Below are 23,299 nucleotides of genomic sequence, written 5' to 3'. Positions count from 1 at the left end.
TCTACATCTGTATATTTGAGAGATAATGCCGCTGCTAATCCCTTACAAGGTCAGCGCTTGCATGAGACGCGTTCCCCCCACTGTTTATTCATACTTCCCGCTGATGTCATTTCCTCCTGCTGCTGCGGAACTCTGACCTGTCATTTACCGCCCAGCGTTGCCGCGGCTAAGTCCGTGTCCGTGCACACTGTCCGAGAGAACACGCCCGTCTTTATCTCGGCGGGACCGCCCCCCTCCTCCTGCCCCCTCCCCCCGCCCTCACACCCACTTGCAGAAAGGTTACCGAAGAGCCGCGATGCAAAAATCTTTTTCTACTTAAATGTCACTTTTTACTCGGATCCCTAATATCAGCTTTCACCCGCGCCCGTCCCTTCTAACGTCTCACTGGCTCCCGAGTCGCTTTCTTTGGCCCGTGCACCCGTACTTCATGTTCCATCCCTCTGGCCAGCGGATGTCTTTTCCCGCTGCAAGTCTTTCGTTTGACAAAAACACATTAGGTTGACAAGGAATGGCTCTAATGCCTAATGGATCGGCCATGTTTAAGTGGCCTAAAGTATTTTTGGTGAGGGCCCCCCTCCTCTATTATATGATCAGTGACACTGATAACACTCAGCAGTGACCCCACCATTATGTTTAGTATTTTCCTGTGGATGTGCAGTATTTTTCATTTTATTTATTTTTTCTTATAATACAATGCGTGTGTATGTCATGGTTCCTTTAACATGAAAAGCTGTGGGGTTTTGTGAGCAACTGTGATTTACCGCAATGCAGCATGTGGGCTTCATTCATTCGGCCGGGGTCTGTTTTGTGTAACGTGAAGGACTCTGCAATTGGATGTAAGGATGGTGCCTGCACCTCTTTATGGACCTTAAGAGCTCTTCGTTTGTTTCTGGGGAAATGTCATCATGATCCATGTTTCATTTCTGACCGTTCTGAAGCTTTTAATAAAAAAAGCACAACAACAGCAAACATCAGCACTTATTTCAGTAATGATGGTAAATTGTTTGTATAGAGAAAGAAGCTTCTAAATGATGAACAATCTCAGAAAAGAATTCATCCCCTCGCTGGTCCCGCTAACCCTAACCCTTCTCTAATTAATTTTGGCCACGCAAATACAGTCGCTCTCACTCATCTTTATTTGGAAACCAGACCACTTTCAGTCTGAGCTTTTCTTCATAACGCTGATTGGTTATTAATCACTGTCCCGGAGCCAATCAGATTAAGATTCCTATTGGAAACACCCAAAGGTTACCTTCCCACTCCCACCCAACCTCTGGATTTACGTAAATGGATGAAAGAGCTGATAAAAAGTACATAATTAAACTCCTTGGGGTTATATAAAATAGATGATTGACTGTGTGATTTCATTCAGTTAATTAAAATTTTGAAATACTCCATAACAATGAAAGATTGCTCTGAGAGGGAACATATGGCCTCGTCTTAGCAGCTGATGGAGGTTTAATGTAGCTTTATTAAGGGCCTGCCGCGGACGTCGTGATTGGTCAAGATAGACTTTGAGCAGTGGAGATGAGTGTTGCTCACCTCCGCTGCCGTCCTGAATACCGCCGGATCCTCCGAAAGTTCTCCCGCTCCTCCCTCCGCTGGCTCCTTCCCCCCGCCGTCTGGAGATCAAGCCCGTTCACGCCTCCCGTCCTTTTTACATATTGTAATCTGCCTCCGTGCTCTCCCCGTCCTCGCCTCCATCCCCCGTTATCGGCGGGGCCCCGTAAAGCTTCGTTTACAGAGCGCCGCCTAATCAGATGTGTACCAGCAGAGGGCAGTTTGTGAGAGCAGTGTGTGGCCTGACAGATAGCGGGACTTAACACGAGGGGAGCGCCTTTTTAAGCCCTCAATTATATTCGCCGACAGCCGACGCGGGACAAGGACGCTCGGGGAGGCCTGTCGGAGCGCTCGCTCATGAATTTGAGCGCCGTCCTTAAGTGTCTCCCGTTGTTTGTCCACGGCTTCATCTTTCCCCCCGTCGTCGGAGGACCGGGTCCGCGTGCAGAAGTACGTCTTCAGTTGGACAGGCCGCGTTTGATTTACAGCGGCTCCGGCTGCTTCATTGTTTTCATGCGGAACACACGTCGGTGCTAACTGCACTCTGCCTTTTATCAAGTCAGACTACTGTGAGAGGCCCATTGTGGAGGATTGATGGGAAGGAGGTCGTGTCCCATCGTCTTGCAAGTGGATTATATACAAGTAAATGCTTATTAGTAAATTAAAGCACAAAAGCTGTTGCTCAGTTTACTAACCTTGTAAATAAAGTAAACTTTGGCATGTAAAGTTATTTAGTTAAAATGCGTGTTTCTTTTTAAATTGCGTTCCATGAGTATCGATCATTTTATAGACCCTGCAAATTGGACCTTTTAATATGCAGTAAACTGTGCACCTGCGCCTGTTTTGTTGTATTGGCGCGTACGGCTAACTCATGGTGACCATAAAAACCAGCTTGCAAGCTGCATTTGTGAATTCATTTAGCAAAAACAGTTTATGCTCTGAACAAATACAGGCCCATTATATTTTTTTCGCTGAGGCTCCCAAAAGTCACACTGATGGAACAGAACATCTCAGTTGGAAATAAAAAGCACATATCAGATAACTTAGTTTATTGAAGATGTTGTTATAATGATGGAGATGTTTATTCTCAGCTGAATCGACATCTTCTCCCCCCCCCGACCCCCCCCCAAAATTCAATTTTAAGTTATTGGAATTTTCACCACTATAATTTTGCCATTAGAGATTGTTGACAGATTTTCCAAAATGAGTCTTTTGAAAACTGCTCTGCTCTCGATTTCGGGATGATAAATTATTTTTTTGCCGACCTTTGCGACAGCTGCTTTGGCACGCTTCACTTGTTTTGGGACATTTCGGTGGCCCTGCTCACTAGTGACACCCCTGGGAGTATTCCCTCTGAACAATAACATTCCTCTTTTTCCCAGAAACAGAACTTTTGTCCAATACTAACAGCCAATCCCATGATGCTCATTGGCCAATTCTGCGATTTGATTCACCGCTGCGTGACTGCAGAAATCACGGCGCTCCAATTGGATCAGTGCAAAACGTGGAGCTGACCTCGCAACAAGTGCAATTAAAAACAGGCCCGAGCAGGATTCTGCGGCGAAGCCTCATAACGCTGTGTGATGGATTGTCATTTTTCTCCAGCCTTCATCCAGGCGTTTAACATTCACCAGGAGAACAGCGTGTAGGTCACCGGGGGGTTATGCAGATCCAATCATTTTCTATTCCACTTTCAAGGCCATTCAAAGCTAATGCTTTAGCCGTGTGGCGCCGGGCCCACAGAGACTCAAGAGTGGAATCAGATGAAGCATGAAAAGGTGGGCATGAGAGAGTAAACAATGACTCGTGTTTGAACGTTTCTGCTGCTGGAGTTTGCTGCTTCAAGGCTGCATACCTCCACAGATAGAATATTTATCTGCTGCATTGTCCCTCAGTGGCGTCTAACCTTTAGCGAGGAATCGCAGCTCGGCTCGACCTTGTTTTTTCCCGCCCCATTATCATGCAGCCTCCAGTACCTAAAGCGAGGTTTGATTCAAAGCTGTAATATTGCATGTTTCCCCCCCTCCCCATTCCCCCCCGACATTGTTGAGCCGTCTTTCTTGCGTGTTTTCTTTTCCTCTGACAGTAATTTCTTTTGTCTCAAATTTCGCCCGTCAATTTGAGGCTTTGTTTTGACGTGAATTGGGCTTTTTCAGGACGTGACTGACAATGATCAAATTGTTAAATAAGAAAATGTAATGGCACCTGTGACTTCACTGAGTGCCTTAAGCTCTTTTCCATACCATTTAATTTAGAGAACAAACTGCCTGGCTGGTGAGAAATGTGCTAATCAATTCAGCTTCTCTCTCCTTGAAGGAGTAACCGTCTCAGAATGCGTGCGCTAACCTTCTCGGATGCTGAATGTATTTGTCAGCCGCAGTTAAAACAGCAATATTTCTGTATTGTTGTGGCTCCCTTTTGACAAGAGCTCACTTTATTTTCCAGGTAAATGTTAATTTTCAAGACAAAAATGAAGTGTAGATATTGTCACAACAAAACATGCAGTTTTTGGATACCTGATGTTGTTCACTAATGACTCACCATGTACTTTTTTCTGGTCTTCCAGACACCAGTTTTCTTCCCTAACATATTTTGAATGTGTAAATTACTATTTTGTCACAGTTTGTTTGCATATTAATTTTTTTGCCATATTTGGATTTTTGCCAATAAAGTTTACACTTTGGAACCGACACCTTTAGAACTAATGAAGGTCCATTTCCTAATACAGCAAGAAGCTTTGCTGATGTGTCTAATCAAATCAAACAACAAATTAGTTTTTTGTTTTTTTTTAATAAAAAAACAACAACAACAAAAAACCCAAAATTATCCTTAATGGAGACAGACATTAATTCTTTAATCGCTGTTATCATTGAACAAATTATGCCATCCAGCTTTCAGAGAAATCAGTCAACACTCGGACAAACAGCCATAACTGAAGTGTTCTTGCAGTATTTCTGCTGGATTGAGCTGATAGAAGAAAGCTGTTATTTTCTTTCTTTCTGTTTTCGCCAACAATCAATAATTTTTTAAATATTGGCCACAAATAAAGTATTTGAAATAAAAAATATTAATGTCAACTAGTTTAGTAGAGCATTTCCTACAGTATTTTAAAGTGCATGACCTGTCAAATTAACTTATTTGTTAATTCTTGCTCTTTTCCTCATTAATCTTCTCTCTGGAACGTGTGTCAATAATAATTCTTATTTTCTCGCTTTTTGAGATCAATGATCTGACGACTCCGGCTCAGCTTTTGGTCAGTGATTTCTTTATTATTTTTTTAAAGCCCCGGAATGTGAATGGCTGGCTGTACTGCACAAAGACGGCCTTTCATGCTCCCTGGCTCAGCAGGAAAGCAGCCATTATGAGGTCAACTTTACCTTTTATTACTTCTTATTAGTGGACATTGCACCCCGAGGGAGATTTTACATAAACATACATACACAGCTATAGAGGCTGACGGAGCCATAAGCAGAAATGGCAGCGGAGAGACCAGGGCCTCATGACAATATTCATGCCCTCAGGGGAGCTCAGGTAAACACCGGATGTGCACTTTTCTGTTTATTGTTTGGCTGTAGATGACGAGACGGGTGATTTATTGTTCTTTCATTTGCAATTGTGGCCGGTTCACAGTATGGAAATTATAGTTCCGGCGCAAAAAAAAATAAAAAAAAATAAAGAAGAGCCGTAATCTGTATCTGTTGTATTTGCAAAATATACACCTCGATTACACGCTTCCACGTGACACATCAGCAGTCTATTCCTCCCGCTAATGAGAATGGAGCTCCATTTGCTAGCTGTAATTGTGCGTGTGTATTCCCACCCTTTGTCTCCACAGATTAGTTTTGTGGGACCCGGGGGTCTGCCAATTGTTTTAAGTGCCTCTCCACTCGGTATGACTGCGCTGTGCCGCAGGTGCTCGGCAAAGCGGCCCCATTGGCATGCAGCAAACGCCCCTCCATTGTGGCATTAGACGCATTTTATCGACACCCTATTTCTCCAAGTCCTCTTAGCACAATCAGACGGATCTGAGTGGCCTTGGCTTCTGGCACGATAAATGTAGACGCACAATGGACACTCGCAAAATATATACAGACAATCTCGCCCTCTTTCGGGGTCCGACATGCAGCCAGAGAAAAGGCATTATGCTGCCTGGGAGTGGAGTGTGCCGCATATTGAGTGAATACACTGCAAGTGGACTGTGTGTGTTTATCGCTATTGTAAAGCCTCCAAAAATGCTCTAAAAAGCTTCTTTTTTTCCCCACTGTGTGCTGCTGATCTCCCCTCCCCTGCCTGCTATTCTCTCAAATTAAAAGCACATGGACAATATACGTTTTACATTACCAGCGCGTGCATTAAGTAATTAGAGTGATTAAAAATATAGGTGTAAGTACGAAAATCTCAATGCGGATTCAACATTAAAGGGAAAATCAATCGCATGCATCTCTTCCTCCGTCTGTGTCTCCGCCACTTTTGTTTTCACCCGGTCTGCCTGCTTATTATTCACAGACTATCGTCCACTGCTAAGTGCAGGTGAAAAAAGCCATTAAGTCACTGGCTGGAAGGCTGTGTGTGTGTGCGTGCGCGTGAGGTTGGTGAGTGTGTGCGTTCATGCATGTGTATGAAAGAGGGAGTGACAGGAAGACAGATTGCCGGCCGTCCTGAAACATGACATTCTAATCGGTTGCATGTTAATTAAAAGACTTTATTGAAATGTTTCTTGCGGCTGCAGAAATGAGAGGTTTAATGAATGGAATGCTATGTGCGTGCAAGGAGATGGGCACGCACGCACGTGCACTAACACGTCTTGCAGACTGGGTTTCCTTCGTTGACGGTCGAGTGTGAAGTGAGTTTAAAGCATCCGCGGCAAATGCAGGTCGGCGCTCAGTTCCATTCGGCTCACTTGGCATTTTCTAAACCTGCAGGGATTTAGCAGTGACACTCACAAACACGCTTTACCCACATTTGGGGAAATATATCAAATTTCTACCATATGCTTTAAGCTGGTACGACGTTAGATGTGCGTGTGAGTGAGTGGTTGGTTCCAGTGTTTGCACATGTGCAAACACTGGAATCACGCAGCAATATAAACAGTTAAACGACTTGGATGATCTGCTGTTGGGAATTTCAGTTCAATTGAAGAATTTACAACATCCTCACTGTGGTTCTCACCATGTTTCTGTCTGCACAGTTTACCGCCACCCCTTTATACGCGTTCGTACAGTCTGCGGGGACTCTTGATTCCAGCATCGGGGGTTAAAAGTCCTGTTAAATACGCCTCAGAAAAGTTCTGTGTTCACACGGCATAAAAAGAAATGCAATGCACTTTTCCTGAAAAAAGTGCTTACAAACCAATTGGCCAAACCCTGTGTAAGTGCCCCTCGCGTTCCCAAACCAGCTCTGACTCATGATGTAATGGAGCAGAACTCCAGCCTTGTGTTTCTTGTGGTTTTGATTTCAGCAACGTGTGCTTTCATGGATCAGCTCACCAGTGAATCCTCCGAGCAGAATGCAGGCAGTAGCGACGCCAGATCGACACCCTGACTTCCTTTGTTGCTTCATGGGAAGTGGCAGGAAGCTGCTTTTAGTCCCGGGCCCAGAGACGGTCTGTACTTGGCCTGCAGTGGCGGTTGGATCGGTGGTCCGTGTTCAAGTTGCAGCCCCATAAAATGCCAGAAAAAGTTTCATTATAGACGCAGCATGCAGTACTTGTCAGTGGTTTCGTTTTTAACTGTTTTGTATTTGTTCTCATCGGAATAAATTCTGAGGCTCGTTGAAGGAAAGTTTCACAAAACAGAAAACTGATATTCAGAAATGCCTAATGGAAAGAATGAAGCAGTGAGGTAAACTGTGTATTGGTCCTTAAAGTCCACCAAGTTCTGCAGTTAAATCGAACCTTTGTTAATTCTGGGGCAGCATCATGCAGCTTTCCCTCTGCTCACCTCCCCAACACGGCAGCAGAGCCACAGCCAATTTACCAAGCGTCCTCTTCGCTCCCCTCCTCTCTTTGTAGAAGAAAGAGCATTTCATGTTAGCTTTTTTTTTTTTTTTTAAGTCTATATTTTTCACTTAAGCGCCACAATCCTCTCACGGCCTGGGTCTCCTGCGCGAAGGCCACAGCTGTCCTCCCTGATGAAGACTACTGTAGTCAGGTGGGCATTATCTAGAAGGGTCCGTCCCAGGAGAAACGTTGAGCGTTCCAGATGCACAGCCTTACCTGTGGCTGTTCATCAAGGCCGGGACTTTGAGTGAGTGCGCCGGGCTGCTCCCTCGCCGAGTTAATCTGACTGCTGAGTGGCGTCGGCAGCTCGAGAGAGGGAGAGAGAGAGAGAGGGAGAGAGAGAGAGAGAGAGAGAGAGAGAGAGAGAGGAACATGTTTCCCTCGACATTTGGTCACTTACTGGAACTCATTTAGCGGAACAATTCTTTTTTTGTGTGTCTTGCCTACAAAATTGTTCCAAACCGGCAATAGATGAGATCATGAGATGGTAGCACCTGATAAAGTGGCGATGACGGTGGCAATCTCATAAACGAGCCAGTGTAATAGTTGGGTTTTAGTCGTCGGGTGTTTCTTGGCGCCCAAAGCTACGTCCAAAATTCTTCCCGGCAACAGACGTTTTTCTTCGCGTCCTTCTAATTGCTCCTAAACGATCCACATGTGTAGACTTAAAAACAGCTTAAAATCATTTGCTCGTGGATATGTTTCAGATTGGCTGGTTGCTTGTTCTGTGGCAGAACAATTCTATTTATCACGTCCATCGCTCGGGTAGCTCTAACGCAGCGTGGATAATGTAGTAGTGCACAGCGATTGTTCTATTTTAAGCTATATACATATCTGAGAGGAATCCAGCCGCTGGCCGTCCACCGTGTTCTCCGTCTGACACTGACACACCTCCCGACATTCGGACGCTCCCAACCCGGTTTTAAACGTGGCCACCTAATCACGTGTAAATGCTTTCAGCCCTCCCCCATTACTCTCGGCTGATAGGTGCAATTTGCAGCATTTAATCAAAAAATTATCTGACATTTTATCTTTCCAAGGGCCCTTTCATGGGCAGCCCGCAATCGGCAGTGCTTGCGTGGCCGCTGCAGATGGAGGACGTGGAGGATGGTGACTGACAGTCCAGGGACGTGGTGACAAACAAGCTCCATCTTCGGCGCCGGCTATTGATTTGAGCTCAGAGGTCTCTACCTCGCGCGGCAAGCAGTCAGGGTCGACTAGCTGCCGACGCTAGCGCTAGCGGCTGGTTAGTATGGGGAAGGGAGATCAGAAGGAGACGTGTGGACGTGTATAATGAACCACCTACAGCGTTTCTATCAGGAATTTCTTTTTAATTATAATGCCCGTTTGAACGAGCACCAGTTGGTTCCATATTAATGGCGAAAACAAATGAGCTTTACCTTCATTTTAATTGGAAGTTTTGCGCCACCAGATTGGCTCCTTCGCCAGCTGTGATTTGGCTGGTTTGCTGCTTCTTCTATGTTCTTTCCAGCACAGCTTTTTCAAAGGGGTTTTAATAAAAGTTGTATACGCAGCACCAGAGGGCACAGCCGAGGCAGAATGTAGCCAGAGGGGCGAGCTGGCCCTCTGCTCGATAAAGGCCCTTTCTTGTCTCCTGCCCAACCAGGTGTGTTTTTTTTTTTTTTTTTTTTGGCCTGGAGTTGCTGCACCGGCGTTGGCGATAAAGCTCGCCTCGGTTAACGGCAACAAACGGGCGTTAAACTTGGTGCAAACCTGGGCCTTGTCCTGGCGTGAAGGCAAATTTAGAACTCGCGGTGAAAGACGGAACGTTTTAAAAAACACACACACAAACACACTGCGGCTTTATTTTGTGTGGCGGCTCTTGTCAGAGGGAGTTTTTTTTCTTTCCAAAAACGAATTAGGGAAATACATCCACGCATGTATATGTGAGGTTTGCGCGGACCCATGAAAGTGCCGTCGCGCTCCATTTGGCTCCTCCCCAGTGACTAATGGTGAGGGTGGTTCCAGTGTAAACACGGGGAGGTGGACCGTGGCCGCACAACAGTCTGGTTCTGTTACGTCAGGTAGCTCTCTGCTCTGCATTAAGTGCCGTCGTGCTGCTTGTCTGCCGCCTGCCAAAGGGCCTCTGCCCAAAGTCCAGGCCGTTTACATCTGTTTCATCAAACTCGTTAAAGCGGCTTTACGTTTGGGTGACATGCAACCTTCTCGTTGCCTTTTAGTTTGGCGGGCCGCTTTGATCCAGTGTCATTGCTGGCGCGCACGAGCTGCTACTTTCTACACGGGCGTATTAGAGCTGAAATCGAAGGTGAATGCGGCCCAGAAGTTCTCCCAGCCACAGCCTCGCTCACCTCTCCTGCGGGGTGGATTGTCCGCGCTCAACCCCTCTATTGGATTAGCTCATGTAAAGTCAGGCGGCCCGCTCCTTTGGAGTAAACCTTGAACTCTGCCATTGGCAGCGGCGCCACTCTGCAACTGACCGGCGGGGCTGATGAGATGCAATTGGATTGCATTTCTGAAACACTGATGGTAGCATTATTTTATAGAAGCTGTTTTTTACGACCTCTTGGACTTTGGCCAGATCCGGGCCTTAAAGAAGCGGGAACTTCCAGTCCTCTGGGCTCCAGCTGTATCCCCAATGCCTGAGGGGAGTGAAGGGGGCGGGTCGGCTTTTTATGTACTTTAATGATGAATGGATGAACGAAACGTAAAAAAAAAAAGTAATAATAATGAAAAGTTCATTCCTGCACTTGCTGATATATGGGTTCAATTTAATCAAAAGTGGTTGTGTTTTAAATTAATAGCTGACATGGATCAGCTGGCGTTTAAACAAATTAGATGCTGGACTCATCTGAGATGCTGGACTGTGTTGGGGTTGGTGGGGGTTGGTGGGGGGGTTTCCCCTCCTCCGGCAAATGGATTATCACCGAGGCGTGGCTTTGTCACACGGGGCAATGACAAAAGACCAATTGCGTGTTTGCCGAAGTTAATACATATTTTCAGCCAATGCTGCCTCCACTGTCACGCTCATCACGACCCAAACTGCGATAGTCAGTCATTTGCTAATGCACACAATCGGAGCTGGAGCTAATCTGACTTGATGAAATGCTCCCAAAACACACTTCAACGCGAATGAAGGGCCGTTTATCAAACATCCAAAGTCTCAATAAGTGGCTGACCCAATTCCACCCGTGCATGGATATACGCCCCGACTGTAAAATACACACAGACGATCGCTGCGGTGTTTCATCTCAGCACAGTACAAGACATTTTGTCCCGGGCAGCCTTTCATCATTGTTGTTAGCTGTTAAACGGGGGAGACGGGAGGCTCGGGGGTCAGTGAAGGTTAAATGATGAGTAGGTGGATGCCGTCAGTGGTGATGGTGCACCGCTTCAACCTCCTCTTTGCCATATCACAGCCGCTAGCTTGTGACGCTACCGCCGCTCCGTCCAGGAAAACACGTCTCTGAGGCCTGTCACCGGCTCTCACACATAAATTCCCGCACGGACGTGACTGGCGTGACCGAACTCCCCCGCAAAACCTCAAAAGCTGCCCTGAACGGACGTCTTCTTCCCTTACGCTCACCGCCAAGGCTTTGATTTGCATGGTCAGTTTTCTGATGATATCCACATCCTGGTTGGGCGAACGACGATAAAGTTCTCAGTGAGCCGGCTGAGCATTTCATTTATTTATTTTTCCCTTATGGGGACAAATTGCTCCTGACAGCACAGAGGCTGGTCCAACATATCGCCAAATGTAAAAGGTCTGACCGCAAATGAGGTCTGACCTTATCAAGAGCCGGGTCCCATCCATCTCGAGGCAGACCTCCTGTCGCCGTGTGCAACAAGGCTGCCCGCCTCCTCCTCCTCGCTGCCGTCTTCCATCATTGAATTGCTCACCGCTGTTGTCAAAATAGCCGTCCGTGTGTACAGTTTGTTTCCCCCCCCCCTCTCCCTTTGTATCCTTGGATACAGTGGGAATGGCTCTGCCTGTCTTGGACAATGAATTGGTGTCCATCTGGTTGTTTGTTTATCTATCCGTCACTCAAATATCTTCGACACCCTGCTCGCTCCAGTTTGATAAATTGAGACGTGAATGTGGGCGCCTCCTCTGATTAATGTGTTTGTAACGCTGGCCGGCGCACAAGGAAGTTATTGTTTGGCCCAAACTAGTGGTAATAATAATAATAATAATGATGATGAGGAGAATGAGATTATTAATCTCTTGAATGAGATTAAAAAAATATGACGGTGAACCAGCAAAAAAGACACGTCAGAAACAAGTCAGCTTTATAAATAGCTGTCTCAAAAATATTAGGAGCCTCGCAGGATTCCTCAGTCTTGTCAATGTTCTCGGTCAAGTCATTTTATTTTCATTTCCTCTGCTTGTAATCTTACCTTCTGCTGCCTGCAACATGAATTATCAGCCTCTATCATGTCATTATCTGGCCGTTTCCTGTTTTCTTTCCTCCGGCCGCGCGCGATCCAGTTGAACATTGCATCCATCATGCACAATCACACAGCAGCGGAAGGTACATGCAAGAGTGCGGGTGTTGTTGGATCTGAAAGTTGTAGCCTTAAAGCCCCTGCACCACGTTATCTTTAATACTGTCTGCCAACGCTGGAATTGGGTCATGCACACACAAGGAAGGCTGAAAACAAAACCCGAAAGGTCAGGTCTGAAGCCTCTAATCCATCACTGGACAGCTAGTTACTGAGTTGGACCAGAGTTTATGTCCAAATATGAAACAGGATATCTAGGTAAAATGGCACTTAAAAAAAATGAACGTGATATTATGTATATGTATAAAATGAAGATGAAGTTGTTTTCAAATTGCAGTTGACAGGAGAAGTTTTTATTCTGTTCTTTTACAAGCCGGCGATGACAAGTACATTCCAGATGTTATTTTTATGATAAAGTGTTGGAATTTTCATTATTCTGTTTTACAGTCGACTTCTTTGTCTGTGTCGAAGTTCTTTGCTCGGCGCTCAGATTTCACCGCATGCTTTTTGACATTTCCCTGTGGATGCGCACGATCCAATTGAACTAAACACAGTATGGAGGCACTTTGTGAAGATTTCAGGGTAACCTTTTTCTTTTATATTTCCGTGCTCCCCTTGCAATTTAAAGTATTTCAACACTGGTGAATGAGGCACATTCAAACTGGTGGGTTCCATCCACCAGTATAGTGCAGTGAGCTGGCACTGGTTATAAGTTGAAATGGATACTTCAGGGTGCACCCAGGAGAGGCGTGCTCACATTTACGATTGCTAAAGTGTGTTAGCCACATCTAGCTAGAGCTAGCCTGCCTTCCCATACCTACTGTATACTGTCTACATCTGGAAATCTCAATAAGCTTTAAGTACACAGCTTTGCCCTCTTTTGTAGTGTACACAATGATGCTTTGTTCCTTTTAGTTAAGTTTGAGCTCACCTGAATCTCTTTGTCCAACTGTTAACTGCTAATACCGTATTTGGTGGTTTGAATGCTTTAGGAATATAAACCTTAAGGTTATCCTTTGACATATGTCACATGTAGAATTCTGTGAGTTTCCATTGTTTAAAATTGTTGAAATACTTTGTTGTAGTAACTTATTCGAGTATGCGTGGAATAGCTACAAGTGCCTCATTGAAGACTATGATCAATCAACCCTTGTCCCCTGTGTATAAGGAACCTACTCACAGAGTTTCACGGGAGACGTCTTGTTTTTGATGCGTACGCTACGGTTGTCATTTCTCTTCTGCTGTCTGAAGTGTATACCGTAGCCAGCGTTGTGAGTTTGCAGTGGCGACTGTGAACAGAGCGGATCGGAGCCGAGCCAGTCTGGGACGCTGTGCTCTCCCAGCGGAGAGCCAACCAGCTCGCGCAGTCAGATCTGCAGCAACTAGAGGAGACACTTTGGACAAGTTAAACAGTGATAAATCTGCTTGTCAGTATGATTTAAACCGTGGCCGCTACTTTCTGTCGACATCGTGTCATATCTCCGCCCCCTCAGGGCTCATATTGCCCGCCACGTGGCTCGGGTACGGGCGCAGGATGATTAAGGAGTGAAAGGTAAGTGTGGCAGGCTTAACTCGTGGAAGAAAAGGAACAGGCTTTGATTAATTGCATCGGAGGTGATTGTGAAGGGAGATGGTGAACAGATTCCACATTCAGTGTGTGTGTGGCTGGCATTGCCACCCTTTTATTTCTGTTTTTCCCGTAAATGTTTATGGCTTGCGATCCCATACTGGCATGAATTCTATAAAATCTTTGATGACAAAGTACGTTGATATTTCTAGTTGAGCTAATGTTCTTCTCTGAATCCTACCTTTGTGAAGCCGAACTGTTTCCTCCTCTTGCAGAAATGTGATTCAGTTAATTGATTGCCGTCAATAACTTAAAAAGTGATAGCCCACCTTGAAACCCCATTTGCCTTCGCAGTCCAGTTAATGCATGCATTGGATCTAGAATGCAGTGCTTTCATGCAGAACTGTGTTATTGATTGAAAAAATAAAAGCCTTGCAAGCCTGCAAGAGCAACAGACATCTATGTTGGTCTAGTTACACAAGTGGCTTAAATTCCTCTCATTTCTTCGGTCGTACTGAGGTTTTAAATCATGGGGGTTTAATGGACCCCATGAGATGGTTTGTTCCACACGTAGACAAATAATCTGGGACTGCTATGACCAGTAACCATCTTCATTGGGTTTTTTTTAATCACAGCTCTCCAGCAAGTTTCTGTCCATACAAAAACATTGTGATTTCCACATTAACTATAGTCCCATTACAACTGTGCTGCTGTCATGCATCGAGTGAGCGCATCATTCATAAAATGAACTTTGATAGTATATAGACAACCTACATTGTTTTGACTTTTATTTTGACACTGATGCATGTGATGGGCAGAACCAAACTGCAACTCTGTTTGGATAAATGATTTAACCTTTTGGCAAAACAGGCAAAAGTGAAGCAAAAAAGCAAAAACATGCTTTTACCAAGCAATCCACTCTCCTCTTGCATGTGGCAGCCAATTAAAGTGGGCCATTGGCGTTCATGCGAGGTAATTGACCAATATGCTCTGTTAAGTACCTGCCAGTCTAACATGTTATTTTGCTGGAACATCTGGATTCATAAGAGTTACAGGTAGTAATTTGGGTGGTTATTGTTAGAGGGCTTTAGTCGCTTAAATACAGGGTATTAATAATTGGGATGCTCGGCCGTTAAATCCAGTCTTGCATTGTTTGCCAACTTGTTTGTTGTTTTGTATGTTAAGCCTGTGACAAAAAAGGCTTTTCAAATATTGGTGCAGCTTTTTGTGTGAAAGAGACAAAGGTATTTAAGCCACAAATGTGGTAAGCTCATTGTGCCGGTTCACCCTAATTTGCGCTTTCTGTCTTTTGTTATTATTTGGTCCGTGAGTAATTGGATTAATCACTGACCTGAGTAATGACTCGTTGTGATTAAATTGGTCTTACCGACCGAAATTTCAGACTGGAGTAGTTGACATGAGATGAACATCAATCCATTCGCTTTACTCACCGCTCATGTCAATGGGACGATCTTTCGGAAGAAAATTCGGGCCACAAGAATTTTGTATTTTTTACCTCAACTTTTTTCACGAAATTTTGACTTCATTTACGAAATTTCAACTTATAACTCAAAAAAAAAAAAATCTCCTTCCTTTCATATTTTTTTTTCTCTTCTTGTGGCCCTGATCCTCTTTTGTGACCAAAGTGTGACCATGTTAACACCTATTGTGTTGATTATTTAGTATTTCTAAATCCAGGTAACCAGTGTGGAATTTTAATGGGGGCAGAGAATTCCTTGTTGAAATTAAAGTTTTTGCTCAACAATCCCTTAAAATTCCTCCTGCTTCACCGCTCTTCCTCTTTTTCTTCTTCAGTTCTTTTCTTTTTAATGATCCCACACGGAGACACTCATTTCATACATGCCGTACCAAGGGGCATCCCTAAATCATTCATGTGTGTGGAACATTGGCCTCTCTGCTGTTGCTGCATAATAAATAAAGGGTTTGATCAGGTGCCCAGATCAATACCTTCACACTCCCACAGTTTGTATCTGCTTGACACCTAACCTCCAGATGTTCTCATATATTTAACATTAGTTCATTCTTGCCGCTCGGAGCCCCTTTGGGGGAAAAAGGAAGGAGGGGAAACGGCGTGTTTCTGTCAGACGGCTGGACTCCTGTCGTGTGTAAATACCCGCTGTGACGCACAAAAGACAAGAGGAATGGAAAAAAAGAAAAGTCGTAGCGTAAAGGATGAACTACGCTAACGGTGCTGCTGAGCAAATAACATCCCAGCACTCCAATGCTACATATTTAATGATGTTATGTGCATACATTTGGCCCCCCTCTATGCAAATGTGCTTCATTCCAAATAAAGCTCAACAACAGCACTAATATCTATTCACAGTTGGAGGCGAATCCTCCGAGTGCAGAGCAAGTAAGTGTTACTCAAGTATATCCAAGGGGTCTATCAATGGAGTTTCACAGGCAATGATGCTAATGTGTTTTTTCCCCCTCTGTATTGTGCTTCACTGAAATGCTGAGCAGAATCTTCTTCATTTTTGGTTACCCGTCTCTTCTTTCAACCTCTCCTGGCTCCTCGCAGAAGCTGATTGCTCTTTAGGCACAATTCCCTGTCAGACAATCGCACGTTGGACTCGTCGTCATCATCGCTTGGTTAATTGCAATCAGATACAAAACAAAGGGAAAATTGCACCCGTCTCCGAAAACAAAGCAAAGAAAACAATAATCAAAAGGCCTGTGTCACTGTAAACGCATTAGAAATATATCACAATAACATTATCTTTTAAGAAGAAGCAGATAATGTTTGCAAGTAATGAGACCATTAGCAGCTGCAGTCCATTTATTCTGCGTTTGCGCCTCAGTGTTTTGCTAAAACACATTTTCCAGTGTTTTAGTAAGAAGAAAAACATGCATAACAACAAAAATCATCATCGTTTGGCTCTGAGATCCCTCTTTTTTCCCCCCCGAAGTTCGGCTATTTGCTCCAGATTCCGACTTCTGCGTTTTAATGTGTTGTAAATCCAATTTTTGTTTGTTTTTGATTTAACGTGTTTTCCTCTGAAGCATGTGTGCAGCACAGTGTTGTCTTCACATGACAATTGCACGTGTCTACCTTTTCCCTGCCGACGGCGTGTCTCCAGATGCACTCCTCTTTCCCCTGGAAACCGGTTTTAGTCTTTTAGTTGAAGAACATTCGGTTCCCTGCATGTTTTTGTCCTGTTGTGAACAATAGGCTCTGTTCTTTTAGGTTACCATTAGTGGTTCTTTGGACTAGTGGGACTTTGTCAATCATATAATTTCACCATCTTCAAACCCCAACTAGTGAGCATATTTTTCAGGATGAGTTTAAGTAATGAAACATATCGGCCTCAAGTAGTTTCTCCGGTCCACTTCAGCAGACTGCTCGATCCCTGCTTCTTGTTCTGACATGTGTGATTGCTATTGACGTACCTTTTCTCCGCTTGTACCCGGTGCCTACACCGATCCACACAGAAATGAACTGCAGCTTTTTGTCCAAAGTGTTGTTCCGCGATGAGACACAAAGTAAGAAGCGTAAAACAGAAAAGTTCAAGTGTGTGCAATTGTAGAAGTACCTCTAAAACCCGCTGAAATGGAAGGAAGCGGGTGTGTTACGGGTTCGTTTAAGTGAACAAAATAAGAAAGTGGGTGCACTCAACACACGCAGGCCCATTTCTTCTAACAGGGGACAAATTGGGCTGAAATCGCTGGAGTGAAGTAAACCGGGCTTTATGTTTATCTTGGTAATAGACCTCCAGGCTGCCTCCCCTGGTGGATTGATGTTGATACGGCCAAACTAAACGGATTAAAGGAATCTAGATATAGATATATGGCGATACACATCTTGGTCTCGCAAGCCCGCAGTTTGAAATGGGGAGGCCAGAGCCGTGCAGTGATTGGAGGAAGCCTCTGTCTGTTACATTCGAAATTGGGCCAATTAGATTTATTGACTCGCAGTGAGGCCAGCTGGTTGGAGTGTATGGCTTCCTATAGGTTTTGGCAGTGAGACCTGACATGTCTGTGCACTTTGGTGAGCTGCAATACACCAGCAGCAATGTTCAAGGTAACTCTTGGCAATGCAGAAATACGGAACAGTCTTCTGTGACATTCTTTGCTCTTCCTGTAATAAGATTTCACGTCTCGCTACGCAGTTATCTTTTGTTCACAACCGTGCAGAAGCTTCTGCTATTTTTTATCACCGCTGAAATCCATTTGCGAGGTTAACGTCTGATACAGAACACATCCAGGGTGGTGCATGTATATGTTTTATCAGAACACCGCCACGCCAAAACATTCCTCCTTAAACAACGAAGGCACAGGGAGCATTTGCTGCATTCGGGGACTGAAGCTGCTTACCTGTGAATGTAGCAGAGAATTTATGGACGGAAAGAAGAGAGTAGAGTGTAATGCTTGACAGTAGTAAGCGGTGATGACTTGGAGAAACACAGAGACACCGGTGGGGGGGGAGACAGAGAGAGAGAGAGAGAGAGAGACCCTCCATCCTCCCCAGTATTTCTCTCTGTGTCACATTTCTGAGCTTCGTTCTTTTTTCCTTATTCTTGGGTGAAACAACATTTCTAATCTCAAATTCCCACCATCTGTTCCTCCTTTCCGCCGTTTCTTTTTCTCTTTTCCGAGGTATTTCAAGGACACGGCGCACAATAAGCGCCATTCCTTCCCACACTGGCACTGGCTGATGGCCACGCGGGCGTTGGCTTCTTGGCGAGCAGGTAGAGGAGCGATGAATCGCGAGGGGTCTCCTAAAGCTGGAGGTCTCTATGTTGGAGCGCGCTGGCTGGATTCTCTGGCTCTCGGGCAGAGGGGAATTAGAGTGAGACGGCGGCTCCTTGCTAATTGAACGCAGGGCCCCCGCGTTGCTAACGTGAAGGATTGTTTCACAACCTCCACCATAAATCCTTCCCGGTTGCTCCTGAGGTGCGAGTGGATCTACGCTCCTCCCCGTCAGCTATCTTCACCGTCCGCTCCATGATTGCCTGCTGTTTCTCCTGCACCTGCGGCCTCACAGTAACACATCCATCACGCAAGCCACAGGAAAAGTACAAGACATTTCTCCTTTTTTTTTTTTTTTGCCGGGTAAATGTGTACATCCTGGTGCTGCGCTGCTAGTCTTCAGTGTTGCTGTGACCTTGCTTGTCTTGGTTGTCACTGGATATTTACTATGATAGGGCATATTGGTTGGGGTTCCTCGGCATGTCAGTGAAAACATAGTGTGGAAGATTATTTTGGCGGCATTTCCTGTTGAGGTGGATGTTGATTGAAACAATTGAAGCATGAGGAATATTTATTCATTTATGGATACTTCCCGTCCAGAGTTTTGTTGTTTGCAAATATCTACGTTTTGGATTTAAATTTAAATTTGAATTTGGTATTTTTGTTCTGCAAAAGCCAGAAAGTAACACAAAGAAGCCTGTAAAATCTTATTTACCCTCATTTGTGTGTTAGTTAGTGTCCTTACTTGGCTACTGCGGAAACATGACAGCTATTAAAGGACACATACAGTACATAGCAAGTGCTTATAAATAACAAACCAAACTAACTAAAACAGCGATGATTATGTGAAGGTGATTATACACCTATGGTCATAGCTATATATGTGACACTACAGTTCCCATGGTGCATCATTCCAAGTTGGACGCTCATGGCATTAGAAAGACGCCCAACGTTTACATATGAATAAACAATGATGGGGCAAATGAAATGTCTGACACTAGAGGGCACTATCCATCTCCCTACCCCTCAGCGTTATTCTCTGCACACACACACACACACACACACACACACACACACGCAGACGCGGGCCTCGTGCACTTAGGGAACACGCTGCACATTCAAAAATGAGAGTCAGAATGAGATGTTCTCGGAGACAATCAATTTGAATTGTATTAATCAGCGGCTTGCACTCAGGCGCTTCCCTGGTTCGCCATTCAATTACAAGTGTTACATCTCGTCCCATTCTCTCTCCCCGCTCTCTGCTGCTCGCCGCCCCAGCCTCCGCCGTCACCAGCAGCCGCGTTAATATTCCCCCATTTTGTCTCCCCCCCCCCCCCCCCCCCCCAGCAGCGACACGCTTAATCACACTTCACATCTATATATGTAATTGATTGTAACCTCGCGTGCAGCGTTTCCGCTGATGAGCCTCCTAAGCACATCTCACCAAACCTGCTGTCTTGTCTTTTTCTCCTCCCCGCTCTTTATTTTCCAGCCGCACTCCTCCCTCTCCTCCTTCTTCTCCTTTATTCTTTCTCCCTCCTGCTTTACCTCTGGCCCTCCCTCCCCCTCACTTCACTCCCAGTCCTGACTGTTTTTTTTTGCTGCTACCTCAAAGACGTTTTGCCTCTCTTTCTCCCTCCAACACACACACACACACACACACACACACACACACACACACACACACACACACACACACACACATGCCCGCACACCAAAAAAAGCTAAATGGACTGCATTACTGTAATGAGCTTGTAATTTATGGAGGAGGAGTGCAGGACTTGTATCATTTGGCCATTTAGTGTTTGGCCTCCCTGAGCTAACCCACAAAGTGAGTGCCCACACACACACACACACACACACACACACACACACACACACACACACACACACACACACACACATGAAAAATAAAACGCATGCATTTGGAGCAACCGGCAGTTGTACTTAAATTCTTTTATTTATTTTAATCCTAAACCAGAAATCCCAGGTGGAGGATTTTTGTGTCTGTTGTCTAGTTACATTTCTTGTACGCACGGCGAAGTGCCAAAACATTTCACACAGCAAGTAAAACAGCAAGTAAAAGACTCCATTTTATTTATTCATTGGCCGCCTTGCTCTGTTTTCCTCCCGGAAAAGCTTTTTTCCTATCAGTTCTCCTGTGAATCCTTCGCCGGCGCAGGGTTCGGTGTCATCGCGGGGAGTCTTTTAATTGGGGTTGTGTAACCGAACGGCACGCAGCTCGGAAATTCTCACAAACAGGAATGTTTGGAGAGATAAGGGACACCTGGGGGAGGAGGTGCAGGGACGCTCTGGTGAAGGAGGGAGGTGGGATGAAAGGATGAGCAATAGATGTTTGGGAAGCGAGGGAGGCCGGCCAGATAGTGTGACTGCCGCGCGGCTCCGCTCGGAACCCGAGTTGATGATGTGTGAAGCGAAAGGTCAAAGTGGCACGCCCGTGACGTGATAAATAGCGCCGCTGTCCGTGTTTGAGTTGTGCGATATAGCCGCGCACATGGATGGCCTCCCATTGGGAAGTCAAGCGCCATGAGAGCCAGGCGCCGACTCCTGTCGCACAGGGGTCAAAGGTCGACACCGCCATCCGAGGTGGCCACGGCGACCCTGAACGCCGGGACATCCTTTTGAGGGGACCGGTGGGAGGATCCGAAGGGGAGGAGGCTGGGGCGAGCGGCGCGGGATTGAAGGGAAGATGGGAAAAGCAAACAATAAACCGAGGCAGGAGGAGGAAGAGTCTGAAGAAAGGGAGGAGAAAGGGAGGAAAAAAAAGACAGGCGAGAGGAGTGGAAAGGGAGCTGCTGAGAAATGTTGCGCTCTAATCCACACAACCCCTCGGGAGTTTCACAGAGAGAAAGACTTTTTCCCCCAGTGGGATTGTACGCTCGCCTTGTAACAAGAGATGGAAAACGCTTTGTGCCGTCACACTGCGAAAAGTGGTGCTAATCCAAGTGTCCGGAAGACTCGGCAGTCCCGTTTGGCAGGAGTTCTGGCGACTATGGCAACTTCCGGCAGCCTGTCAGCTGATTCGCTCTCATGATCCTTCCACCAGCGACGAGGCCAGGGTGCAACCTTTGACTGAAAAACGTTTGGGAGAAAAAGTAGAAGGCCACGTCTTCCACACGTGGAAGATGGAAGACCTGTTCCATTTCCCATCTGTTTTGCGGCAAACTTTGACTGGGTGGAGTTCTTTCTTTCATTCAAACTCAAGAACAATTATGTGGATCTCAAAGAAAGGTCCCAGAGCCTTCGTGGATGTGTGGGAGAGTGGTGGTGTGTTGTTATTGCGATTACGAGACACAAAGTTAAAATGTTGTTTTTTTTTCCCCCCCGATTTGTCACATTTTATCTCAATAGAAACATCACAATACAGCCAATGGATTCCGTAACTCATTTCTAGCTGTGGAAATATTTCTTAGCAATTCTCACACAGTTTGAAATCCTCTGGTTGCACATCTGGGCTGCCAGCCGTACCGCCTGCCTGACACTGACTGTGCACGCACAGAGAGGTGCTTTGTGCTTTTATGAGGCATTTTTTTTAAAACCCCCGCAGCACAACAACAAGCTTCTCAAACTGTCATTTTGTATTTAGGGGCACTTATCAATTTTCATAGGCGCAGTCAAAGCAGCTGTCTGGAGTGAGACGTGAGTTATTTGCTGCATTGTTTCGAAGTGAGCCTCAGCGAAGGTTGGCCACAAAAAGTGGGGTTGGGGGGGGGGGGGGTTGATCCATCGCCAGGTATTGATCAAAATAGCGTCCCGGCTCATGAAAATGTACATGTGTGCGGCGGTGCACTCTGGCAAAGCGTGCGCGGCGTGCACGCTAATGGCACTTGACGTGTGGCTTGAGCTACGGCCAGGTATTGATCCCAAAACGTTACAGGAGTTTAAACTTTGCTAAAGACCTGAACTCTCAGTCTGTGGACGCCCTCGAATCATCATGGAGTTCTTTCTTTTTTCCGTGGGAAACAGAAAGGCACAAGTTGTACTCGGATGATGAAGAGTTTGAAAAGCATGTGGAACGTCAGAAGCAAGAGACAAACTACAGTGTAACGCAGACAAGCACACAGTCTCCCTGTCTATTATCAGTGTCTCTTTAAATGGCAACCAGTGAGTTTTCTTTTCCTCTCTGAACTCTGGAGAACCTCATCAGCGTTCAGCAACGCGACAGTTGGGGAAAAAAAATAAAAAAAATAGGTCCAATCAACTCATTCCTTGATACAGTAGTTTTGGGATCTTTTTCTCATCCAGTCTGACGTCCCCTGGCTTTATCAGGCTTTTCGTATATCTTCATGTTAACAGGCCTAAAAAATACAACTTTTTTGTTTTCAGTCCAATATTTTTTCCTCCATACAATCAGGGGCAGCTTTCATGTTATTTTCCCTGCTTTAGTCTAATTTTTTTTCTTCTGGTGCCAAAAGCAAAAGGGACCAAAACTCTCTGCACCCTGCTACAGTCAACGACCCCTCAACACTGCTACCATTGTACTTATAAGTGAATCTTCATAGTCTTAGACGTTGTATAGCCTTCTTCTTCTTCTTCTTCTTCTTCTTCTTCTTCTTCTTTGTTTGTTTATTGTTTTGTTTTTTATTATGTATTTGTTTTATTTATTTATTGCCTATTTTTTTGTTTCTTTCTGGAAATAAAATGTGGTTGTAAAATAAAAATCTTCTTCTTCTTCTGTACATACATTGCAACCCTTAAATAGTTGCGGTAATTTTATGGTCAATGTGGTCTGTAATTGAAAGGACGGAAACAGTGTCTTCTTGACGTTTTTTTTCTCTCGTTAAAATTCCTTAAATGCGCCATTTTTACTCGTCCCCCAGCGGGTCGGCCTGCAGTTTCTTTTTTCCCCTCAAGGTCACATTGCCTGCTGTTATTCTTCCTGGTTTCAGCGTCCAGTGGGAGGAAACAGAGGCTTTCCTTTGGTGCCTGTTGCTGTTCTACTAACCTAATTGTTGCGC

General features: G+C 45.2%; 1 protein-coding gene across 2 annotated transcripts in view; it reads left to right on the top strand.

The window, feature by feature from the left end:
- The window catches only part of fbxl17 (F-box and leucine-rich repeat protein 17), a 191,391-nt gene that overhangs the window by 138,828 nt on the left and 29,264 nt on the right, over nucleotides 1–23,299 (top strand). The window lies entirely within an intron of this gene.

The sequence above is a fragment of the Nelusetta ayraudi genome, unplaced genomic scaffold (genome assembly GCF_046127955.1).
Source record: "Nelusetta ayraudi isolate G7.1 ecotype Tasmania unplaced genomic scaffold, CSIRO-AGI_Nayr_v1 ptg000010l, whole genome shotgun sequence".
In the NCBI taxonomy this organism is placed as follows: Eukaryota; Metazoa; Chordata; class Actinopteri; order Tetraodontiformes; family Monacanthidae; genus Nelusetta; species Nelusetta ayraudi.
This window is presented reverse-complemented; position numbering and strand designations above follow the sequence as displayed.